This window comes from Cupressus sempervirens, chromosome 2 (assembly GCF_028749045.1).
Source record: "Cupressus sempervirens isolate cs-2001-9-10 chromosome 2, ASM2874904v1, whole genome shotgun sequence".
Lineage (NCBI taxonomy): Eukaryota > Viridiplantae > Streptophyta > Pinopsida > Cupressales > Cupressaceae > Cupressus > Cupressus sempervirens.
In genome coordinates this window covers 564910902-564922868 of record NC_143119.1, presented here as the reverse complement: position 1 = coordinate 564922868, position 11967 = coordinate 564910902, and positions in this window count along the sequence as shown.

Genomic DNA, 11967 nt, shown 5'->3' with positions numbered 1-11967 from the left:
CGATCGGAAAAAACTTAGGGTGGAGAGTGGACCCTTTATGAAATTAGGGACGTCGAGCAATGCACCCGTGCAACCAAACCATCTCTTTCCTTCTTGCTGTCCGGGCAGGATAAAAATGCAATGATAGAACGTGCCAATGAGACGGAGCCCTTGGCTAAAAGATACAACTCCATACACACTCAGCAACAAGCGCATCTTAGAATCGAACACCAAATGTGCAGTGTGTTGCAAGCCGTGCAGACACCTACATATAGGGTATATCCATCAAAACAAAGCGACAAGTACTTCCCACCAACTCCGCCATTGCAATTACCGAATGGGATAATACTCACCGCCACAGATTAATGACCATCATTACCGTCTCGGAATAGATACAAGCACATCGAGCTTCATCCGATCAGCTGGATGAATTTCACCTTGAAGGGGCCCAATCCAAAAGTTCCGGAGGTCATCTCCTGGAACTCTCAAGAACAAGGCCCATCTTACATGCAAACTCTGCTACTGCGCAAACATAGGTTGCAATTAAAGAGAAATTGCAAGGCCGTCACAATGGCCCGAGGCCAATGCTCTGACTAAGTCAATTTTCTCTTGCAATCACCATGCCGCCGTTCACAGAGAGATCTCCCCATTCACTTGTGACGCGACGCACAATCCAAGGGATAGACGCGAGCTCGCCCTTGAAAGGCCACTTTCCAAGGCATCCCCCGATGACACATTGGAACGACAACCGCTGTCGAACCATTTCCCAATGTTGTGCCGATCGAGTTGGCACAGAGCCGCTAGACGAGGGCTCCCGTTTTAGATCGAGTTTTAAAATCACCAAGAAGACGCGGTGAGGGCTGGCAACCGCTGCCAAACCTTTTTTCCGAAATTGCGCCAACTGAGTGACTAGAAAACATGCTTTACGCGATAGGCACGCAAAAAATTTTGCTAGAGCGCCAAGCACCCACCTCATGGCTAGAGACAAGGGCTCGCCATTAGATCAACTTCGAAATCGCTGAACAGACGCGCTGTAGAATGGCAACCGCTGCCAAGTCTCTTCCGTAGTTGCGTCGGTCGAGTGATCGAAGAAGGTGATCTAAGAGAGAGGGTCCAAGCGTAGGCATTCGTTGGGGGATTCGCGCCGATGGCATAAATTTATGCAGTACCCGAGCAACACCGGACGGAGGTGCTAGACGAGGGCTCCCGTTTTAGATCGAGTTTTAAAATCACCAAGTAGACGCGGTGAGGGCTGGCAACCGCTGCCAAACCTTTTTCCAAAATTGCGCCAGCTGAGTGACAAGAAAACATGATCTAAAGGAGAGTCCAGGAATAGCACCCTCGAGGGTGGGCTTCATGCCCCTCTAATTGATTCAACGTCGGCGTCCACCGTTTCAAAATCCGACATATCCATCCGCCCTGACAGCGGCGTTGAATCAATGAGGGGGGCACGGGAGAGGCTCGCGGCAACCACCTCTCCCATTGTAGCCGTGATAGGCACGCAAAAAGATTTTGCTAGAGCGCCAAGCACCCACCTCATGCCTAGAGACAAGGGCTCGCCATTAGATCAACTTCGAAATCGCAGAACAGACGCGCTGTAGAATGGCAACCGCTGCCAAGTCTCTTCCGTAATTGCATCGGTCGAGTGATCGAAAAAGGTGATCTAAGAGAGGGTCCCAGTGTAGGGCATTCGTTGGGGTAATCGCGCCGATGGCAAAAATTTGTGCAATACCCGCGCAACACCGGACGGAGGTGCTAGACGAGGGCTCCCGTTTTAGATCAAGTTTTAAAATCATAAAGAAGATGCGGTGAGGGCTGGCAACTGCTGCCAAACCTTTTTCCGAAATTGCGCCAGCTGAGTGACAAGAAAACATGATCTAAAGGAGAGTCCAGGAATAGCACCCTCGAAGGTGGGCTTCATGCCCTTCTAATTGATTCAACGTCGGCGTCCACCGTTTCAAAATCCGACATATCCATCCGCCCTGACAGCGGCGTTGAATCAATGAGCTGGGCACGGGAGAGGCTCGCGGCAACCACCTCTCCCATTGTAGCTGCGATAGGCTCGCAAAAAATTTTGCTAGAGCGCCAAGTACCCACCTCATGGCTCTAGACAAGGGCTCGCCATTAGATCAACTTCGAAATCGCAGAACGGACGCGGTGTAGAATGGCAACCGCTGCCAAGTCTCTTCCGTAATTGCGTCGGTCGAGTGATCGAAGAAGGTGATCTAAGAGAGGGTCCAAGCATGTAGGCATTCGTTGGGGGATTCGCGCCGATGGCAAAAATTTGTGCAATACCCGAGCAACACCGGACGGAGGTGCAAGACGAGGGCTCCCGTTTTAGATCGAGTTTTAAAATCACCAAGTAGACGCGGTGAGGGGCTGGCAACCGCTGCCAAACCTTTTTCCGAAATTGCGCCAGCTGAGTGACAAGAATACATGATCTAAAGGAGAGTCCAGGAAAATAGCACCCTCGAGGGTGGGCTTCATGCCCCTCTAATTGATTCAACGTCGCCGTCCACCGTTTCAAAATCCGACATTTCCATCCGCCCTGACAGCGGCGTTGAATCAATGAGGGGGGCACGGGAGAGGCTCGCGGCAACCACCTCTCCCCTTGTAGCCGCGATAGGCACGCAAAAAATTTTGCTAGAGTGCCAAGCACCCACCTCATGCCTAGAGACAAGGGCTCGCCATTAGATCAACTTCGAAATTGCTTAACAGACGCGCTGTAGAATGGCAACCGCTGCCAAGTCTCTTCCATAGTTGCGTCGGTCGAGTGATCAAAGAAGGTGATCTAAGAGAGGGTCCAAGCGTAGGCATTCGTTGGGGGATTCGCGCCGATGGCATAAATTTATGCAAATACCCGAGCAACACCGGACGGAGGTGCTAGACGAGGGCTCCCGTTTTAGATTGAGTTTTAAAATCACCGAGTAGACGCGGTGAGGGCTGGCAACCGCTGCCAAACCTTTTTCCGAAATTGCGCCAGCTGAGTGACAAGAAAACATGATCTAAAGGAGAGTCCAGGAATAGTACCCTCGAGGGTGGGCTTCATGCCCCTCTAATTGATTCAACGTCGCCGTCCACCGTTTCAAAATCTGACATATCCATCCGCCCTGACAGCGGCGTTGAATCAATGAGGGGGGCACGGAAGAGGCTCGCGGCAACCACCTCTCCCGTTGTAGCCGCGATAGGCATGCAAAATATTTTGCTAGAGCGCCAAGCACCCACCTCATGCCTAGAGACAAGGGCTCGCCATTAGATCAACTTCGAAATCACTGAACAGACGCGCTGTAGAGTGGCAATCGCTGCCAAGTCTCTTCCGTAGTTGCGTCGGTCGAGTGATCGAAGAACGTGATCTAAGAGAGGGTCCAAGCGTAGGCATTCGTTGGGGGATTCGCGCCGATGGCATAAATTTATGCAATACCCGAGCAACACCGGACGGAGGTGCTAGACGAGGGCTCCCGTTTTAGATCGAGTTTTAAAATCACCGAGTAGACGCGGTGAGGGCTGGCAACCGCTGCCAAACCTTTTTCCCAAATTGCGCCAGCTGAGTGACAAGAAAACATGATCTAAAGGAGAGTCCAGGAATAGCACCCTCGAGGGTGGGCTTCATGCCCCTCTAATTGATTCAACGTCGCCGTCCACCGTTTCAAAATCCGACATATCCATCCGCCCTGACAGCGGCGTTGAATCAATGAGGGGGGCACGGGAGAGGCTCGCGGCAACCACCTCTCCCCTTGTAGCCGCGATAGGCATGCAAAAAGATTTTGCTAGAGCGCCAACCACCCACCTCATGCCTAGAGACAAGGGCTCGCCATTAGATCAACTTCGAAATCGCAGAACAGACGCGCTGTAGAATGGCAACCGCTGCCAAGTCTCTTCCGTAATTGCGTCGGTCGAGTGATCGAAAAAGGTGATCTAAGAGAGGGTCCCAGCGTAGGGCATTCGTTGGGGTAATCGCGTCGATGGCAAAAATTTGTGCAATACCCGCGCAACACCGGACGGAGGTGCTAGACGAGGGCTCCCGTTTTAGATCGAGTTTTAAAATCGCAAAGAAGACGCGGTGAGGGCTGGCAACCGCTGCCAAACCTTTTTCCGAAATTGCGCCAGCTGAGTGACAAGAAAACATGATCTAAAGGAGAGTCCAGGAATAGCACCCTCGAAGGTGGGCTTCATGCCCTTCTAATTGATTCAACGTCGGCGTCCACCGTTTCAAAATCCGACATATCCATCCGCCCTGACAGCGGCGTTGAATCAATGAGGGGGGCACGGGAGAGGCTCGCGGCAACCACCTCTCCCCTTGTAGCCGCGATAGGCACGCAAAAAGATTTTGCTAGAGCGCCAACCACCCACCTCATGCCTAGAGACAAGGGCTCGCCATTAGATCAACTTCGAAATCGCAGAACAGACGCGGTGTAGAATGGCAACCGCTGCCAAGTCTCTTACGTAATTGCGTCGGTCGAGTGATCGAAGAAGGTGATCTAAGAGAGGGTCCAAGCGTGTAGGCATTCGTTGGGGGATTCGCGCCGATGGCAAAAATTTGTGCAATACCCGAGCAACACCGGACGAAGGTGCAAGACGAGGGCTCCCATTTTAGATCGAGTTTTAAAATCACCAAGTAGACTCGGTGAGGGGCTGGCAACCGCTGCCAAACCTTTTTCCGAAATTGCGCCAGCTGAGTGACAAGAATACATGATCTAAAGGAGAGTCCAGGAAAATAGCACCCTCGAGGGTGGGCTTCATGCCCCTCTAATTGATTCAACGTCGCCGTCCACCGTTTCAAAATCCGACATTTCCATCCGCCCTGACAGCGGCGTTGAATCAATGAGGGGGGCACGAGAGAGGCTCGCGGCAACCACCTCTCCCCTTGTAGCCGCGATAGGCACGCAAAAAATTTTGCTAGACCGCCAAGCACCCACCTCATGCCTAGAGACAAGGGCTCGCCATTAGATCAACTTCGAAATCGCTTAACAGACGCGCTGTAGAATGGCAACCGCTGCCAAGTCTCTTCCGTAGTTGCGTCGGTCGAGTGATCGAAGAAGGTGATCTAAGAGAGGGTCCAAGCATAGGCATTCGTTGGGGGATTCGCGCCGATGGCATAAATTTATGCAATACCCGAGCAACACCGGACGGAGGTGCTAGACGAGGGCTCCCGTTTTAGATCGAGTTTTAAAATCACCGAGTAGACGCGGTGAGGGCTGGCAACCGCTGCCAAACCTTTTTCCGAAATTGCGCCAGCTGAGTGACAAGAAAACATGATCTAAAGGAGAGTCCAGGAATAGCACCCTCGAGGGTGGGCTTCATGCCCCTCTAATTGATTCAACGTCGCCGTCCACCGTTTCAAAATCCGACATATCCATCCGCCCTGACAGCGGCGTTGAATCAATGAGGGGGGCATGGAAGAGGCTCGCGGCAACCACCTCTCCCGTTGTAGCCGCGATAGGCACGCAAAATATTTTGCTAGAGCGCCAAGCACCCACCTCATGCCTAGAGACAAGGGCTCGCCATTAGATCAACTTCAAAATCGCTGAACAGACGCGCTGTAGAGTGGCAACCGCTGCCAAGTCTCTTCCGTAGTTGCGTCGGTCGAGTGATCGAAGAACGTGATCTAAGAGAGGGTCCAAGCGTAGGCATTCGTTGGGGGATTCGCGCCGATGGCATAAATTTATGCAATACCCGAGCAACACCAGACGGAGGTGCTAGACGAGGGCTCCCGTTTTAGATCGAGTTTTAAAATCACCGAGTAGACGCGGTGAGGGCTGGCAACCGCTGCCAAACCTTTTTCCGAAATTACGCTAGCTGAGTGACAAGAAAACATGATCTAAAGGAGAGTCCAAGAATAGAACCCTCGAGGGTGGGCTTCATGCCCCTCTAATTGATTCAACGTCGCCGTCCACCGTTTCAAAATCCGACATATCCATCCGCCCTGACAGCGGCGTTGAATCAATGAGGGGGGCACGGGAGAGGCTCGCGGCAACCACCTCTCCCCTTGTAGCCGCGATAGGCACGCAAAAAAATTTTTCTAGAGCGCCAACCACCCACCTCATGCCTAGAGACAAGGGCTCGCCATTAGATCAACTTCGAAATCGCTGAACAGACGCGCTGTAGAATGGCAACCGCTGCCAAGTCTCTTCCGTAGTTGCGTCGGTCGAGTGATCGAAGAAGGTGATCTAAGAGAGGGTCCAAGCGTAGGCATTCGTTGGGGGATTCGCGCCGACGGCATAATTTTATGCAATACCCGAGCAACACCGGACGGAGGTGCTAGACGAGGGCTCCCATTTTAGATCGAGTTTTAAAATCACCAAGTAGACGCGGTGAGGGATGGCAACCGCTGCGAAACCTTTTTCGGAAATTGCGCCAGCTGAGTGAGAAGAAAACATGATCTAAAGGAGAGTCAAGGAATAGCACATCCGGGGTGGGCTTCATGCCCCTCTAATTGATTCAACGTCGGCGTCCACCGTTTCAAAATCCGACATATCCATCCGCCTTGACACCGGCGTTGAATCAATGAGGGGGGCACGGGAGAGGCTCGTGGCAACCACCTCTCCTATATAAGCTATTAGTGCGAGGCTCGCTCTGCATTAGAAATTAGCGAACACACCGACATCCGCCTTAAAAATCCAAATCCTTTAAAATTCCTACCAAACAGCCATTCACGACCCAATTTTTTATGGGGTCGGCAGAGGAGCAAAATATTGTCATCGGTTAGGAGATGTGAGTTCATGGAGCCGAGGGACTGAAATGGTCATCGAGCTCATCCGATCAACTGGATGAATTTCACCTTGAAGGGGCCCAATCCAAAAGTTTCGGAGGTCATCTCCTGGAACTCTCGAGAACAAGGCCCATCTTACATGCAAACTCTGCTACTGCGCAAACATAGGTTGCAATTAAAGAGAAATTGCGAGGCCGTCACAATGGCCCGAGGCCAATGGCTCCGACTAAGTCAATTTTCTCTTGCAATCACCATGCCGCCGTTCACAGAGAGATATCCCCATTCACCTGTGACGCGACGCACAATCCAATGTCTAGACGCGAGCTCGCCCTTGAAAGAAAGACCACTTTCCAAGACATCCCCCGATGACACATTGGAACGTCAACCGCTGTCGAACCATTCCCAATGTTGTGCCGATCGAGTTGGCACAGAGGCGACCTTAGGGAGCTCCCGCGTAGCAATCGGGATGTGCTTTCGTGCCCATCTCTCACAAAAACCAATGTTAGCTGTGGACAAATTTGGAATCCAAGGGCTCGCATCCATCGATATCGTCGGCACTGGGTCTATATATTCAAAGGCCACGGAGAGGTTCCGATAAGAGAAGCTCCCCTGCTCGCTCGCACAAACATCCCAAATTCTAGACACAAGCTCCCGCCCCCTTAGCATCGCTCTCCAGATCACCGCAATGACACATTGGAACGACAACCGCTGTCGAACAATTCTCGAAATTGTGGCAATGGAGTGAGAAAGAAGAGCATCTTTGGGGAGGCGCGCATAGCAAACGGGCTGTGCTGCTGCATCATTCCGCTCTTATATAGATCTGAAATCGTTGATTTCATTTGGAATCCGAGGCTGCATTCGTCCTTGCTCAAACAAGCAATGGCTCTTCTAATCGAATGGCCACGGGGAGCTTCCGATAACAAAGGCTCCCTTGTCACTCGTGATGCGCAGGCCAACTGCTAGACGACGGGTCGCCCTTCAGATCGCTGCCCAGGCAACCACCACAACGGCACCATTGGAACGACAACCGCTGCCGAACCATTCTGAAAATTTTGTGCCAAAGAAGTTGTTGCGTAGAGAACGACTCTGGGGAGAGAGCCCTCGCATAGCAAAATCGGGATGGCTTCACGGCCCTCCCAATAGAAATGATGCTGGTGCCAATATTCCAAAAATCCGAATAACGTGTCTTTCGCGAACACTAGCACTGATTTCTATTGGGGAGGGTCGCCGAGAACTTTTGTTATCAAAGCTCCCATTGTAGCCGCGATAGGCACACAAAAAATTGCTAGAGCCCCAAGCACCCACCTCATGGCTAGACAAGGGCTCGCCATTAGTAGATCAACTTCGAAATCGCTGAACAGACGCGCTGTGGAATGGCAACCGCTACCAAGCCTCTTCCGTAATTGCGTCGGTCGAGTGATCGAAGAAGGTGATCTAAGACAGAGTCCAAGGCTAGGGATTCGTTGGGGGATTCGCGCCGATAGCAACAAATTATGCAATACCCGAGCAACACCGGACGGAGGTGCTAGACGAGGGCTCCCGTTTTAGATCGAGTTTTAAAATCACCAAGTAGACGCGGTGAGGGTTGGCAACCGCTGCCAAACCTTTTTCCGAAATTGCGCCAGCTGAGTGACAAGAAAACATGATCTAAAGGAGAGTCCAGGAATAGCACCCTCCAGGGTGGGCTTCATGCCCCTCTAATTGATTCAACGTCGCCGTCCACCGTTTCAAAATCCGACATATCCATCCGCCCTGACAGCGGCGTTGAATCAATGAGGGGGGGCACGGGAGAGGCTCGTGGCAACCACCTCTCCCGTTGTAGCCGCGATAGGCACGCAAAAAATTTTGCTAGAGCGCCAAGAACCCACCTCATGCCGATAGACAAGGGCTCGCCATTAGATCAACTTCGAAATCGCTGAACAGACGCGCTGTAGAATGGCAACCGCTGCCAAGTCTCTTCCATAGTTGCGTCGGTCGAGTGATCGAAGAAGGTGATCTAAGAGAGGGTCCAAGCGTAGGCATTTGTTGGGGGATTCGCGCCGATGGCATAAATTTATGCAATACCCGAGCAACACCGGACGGAGGTGCTAGACGAGGGCTCCCGTTTTAGATCGAGTTTTAAAATCACCGAGTAGACGCGGTGAGGGCTGGCAACCGCTGCCAAACCTTTTTCCGAAATTGCGCCAGCTGAGTGACAAGAAAACATGATCTAAACGAGAGTCCAGGAATAGCACCCTCGAGGGTGGGCTTCATGCCCCTCTAATTGATTCAACGTCGGCATCCACCGTTTCAAAATCCGACATATCCATCCGCCCTGACAGCGGCGTTGAATCAATGAGGGGGGCACGGGAGAGGCTCGCGGCAACCACCTCTCCCGTTGTAGCCGCGATAGGCACGCAAAAAATTTTGCTAGAGCGCCAAGCACCCACCTCATGGCTAGAGACAAGGGCTCGCCATTAGATCAACTTTGAAATCGCTGAACAGACGTGCTGTAGAATGGCAACCGCTGCCAAGTCTCTTCCGTAGTTGCGTCGGTCGAGTGATCGAAGAAGGTGATCTAAGAGAGGGTCCAAGCGTAGGCATTCGTTGGGGGATTCGCGCCGATGGCATAAATTTATGCAATACCCGAGCAACACCGGATGGAGGTGCTAGACGAGGGCTCCCGTTTTAGATCGAGTTTTAAAATCACCGAGTAGACGCGGTGAGGGCTGGCAACCGCTGCCAAACCTTTTTCCGAAATTGCGCCAGCTGAGTGACAAGAAAACATGATCTAAAGGAGAGTCCAGGAATAGCACCCTCGAGGGTGGGCTTCATGCCCCTCTAATTGATTCAACGTCGCCGTCCACCGTTTCAAAATCCGACATATCCATCCGCCATGACAGCGGCATTGAATCAATGAGGGGGGCACGGGAGAGGCTCGCGGCAACCACCTCTCCCCTTGTAGCCGCAATAGGCACGCAAAAAAATTTTGCTAGAGCGCCAACCACCCACCTCATGCCTAGAGACAAGGGCTCGCCATTAGATCAACTTCGAAATCGCTGAACAGACGCGCTGTATAATGGCAACCGCTGCCAAGTCTCTTCCGTAGTTGCGTCGGTCGAGTGATCGAAGAAGGTGATCTAAGAGAGGGTCCAAGCGTGTAGGCATTCGTTGGGGGATTCACGTCGATGGCATAAATTTATGCAATACCCGAGCAACACCAGACGGAGGTGCTAGACGAGGGCTCCCGTTTTAGATCGAGTTTTAAAATCACCGAGTAGACGCGGTGAGGGCTGGCAACTGCTGCCAAACCTTTTTCCGAAATTGCGCCAGCTGAGTGACAAGAAAACATGATCTAAAGGAGAGTCCAGGAATAGCACCCTCGAGGGTGGGCTTCATGCCCCTCTAATTGATTCAACGTCGCTGTCCACCGTTTCAAAATCTGACATATCCATCCGCCATGACAGCGGCGTTGAATCAATGAGGGGGGCACGGGAGAGGCTCGCGGCAACCACCTCTCCCCTTGTAGCCGCGATAGGCACGCAAAAAATTTTTGCTAGAGCGCCAACCACCCACCTCATGCCTAGAGACAAGGGCTCGCCATTAGATCAACTTCGAAATCGCTGAACAGACGCGCTGTAGAATGGCAACCGCTGCCAAGTCTCTTCCGTAGTTGCGTCGGTCGAGTGATTGAAGAAGGTGATCTAAGAGAGGGTCCAAGCGTGTAGGCATTCGTTGGGGGATTCGCGCCGATGGCATAAATTTATGCAATACCCGAGCAACACCGGACGGAGGTGCTAGACGAGGTCTCCCGTTTTAGATCGAGTTTTAAAATTACCCAGTAGACACAGTGAGGGCTGGCAATCGCTGCCAAACCATTTTCCGAAATTGCGCCAGCTGAGTGACAAGAAAACATGATCTAAAGGAGAGCCCAGGAATAGCACCCTCGAGGGTGGGCTTCATGCCCCTCTAATTGATTCAACGTCGGCGTCCACCGTTTCAAAATCTGACATATCCATCCGCCCTGACAGCGGCGTTGAATCAATGAGGGGGGTACGGGAGAGGCTCGCGGCAACCACCTCTCCCGTTGTAGCCGTGATAGGCACGCAAAAAATTTTGCTAGAGCCCCAAGCACCCACCTCATGGCTAGAGACAAGGGCTCGCCATTAGATCAACTTCGAAATCGCTGAACAGACACGCTGTAGAATGGCAACCGCTGCCAAGTCTCTTCCGTAGTTGCGTCGATCGAGTGATCGAAGAAGGTGATCTAAGAGAGGGTCCAAGCGTAGGCATTCGTTGGGGGATTCGCGCCGATGGCATAAATTTATGCAATACCCGAGCAACACCGGACAGAGGTGCTAGACGAGGGCTCCCGTTTTAGATCGAGTTTTAAAATCACCAAGTAGACGTGGTGAGGGCTGGCAACCGCTGGCCAAACCTTTTTCCGAAATTGCGCCAGCTGAGTGAGAAGAAAACATGATCTAAAGGAGAGTCCAGGAATAGCACCCTCGAGGGTGGGCTTCATGCCCCTCTAATTGATTCAACGTCGGCGTCCACCGTTTCAAAATCCGACATATCCATCCGCCCTAACAGCGGCGTTGAATCAATGAGGGGGGCACGGGAGAGGCTCGCGGCAACCACCTCTCCCCTTGTAGCCGCGATAGGCACGCAAAAAATTTTGCTAGAGCGCCAACCACCCACCTCATGGCTAGAGACAAGGGCTCGCCATTAGATCAACTTCGAAATCGCTGAACAGACGCGCTGTAGAATGGCAACCGCTGCCAAGTCTCTTCCATAGTTGCGTCGGTCGAGTGATCGAAGAAGGTGATCTAAGAGAGGGTCCAAGCGTAGGCATTCGTTGGGGGATTCGCGCCGTTGGAATAATTTTACGCAATACCCGAGCAACACCAGATGGAGGTGCTAGGCGAGGGCTCCCATTTTAGATCGAGTTTTAAAATCACCAAGTAGACGCGGTGAGGGATGGCAACCGCTGCCAAACCTTTTTCCGAAATTGCGCCAGCTGAGTGAGAAGAAAACATGATCTAAAAGGAGAGTCGAGGAATAGCACATCCAGGGTGGGCTTCATGCCCCTCTAATTGATTCAACGTCGGCGTCCACCATTTCAAAATCTGACATATCCATCCGCCTTGACACCGGCGTTGAATCAATGAGAGGGGCACGGGAGAGGCTCGCGGAAACCACCTCTCCTATATAAGCTATTAGTGCGAGGCTCGCTCTGCATTAGACATTAGCGAACACACCGACATCCGCCTTAAAAATCCAAATCCTTTAAAATTCCT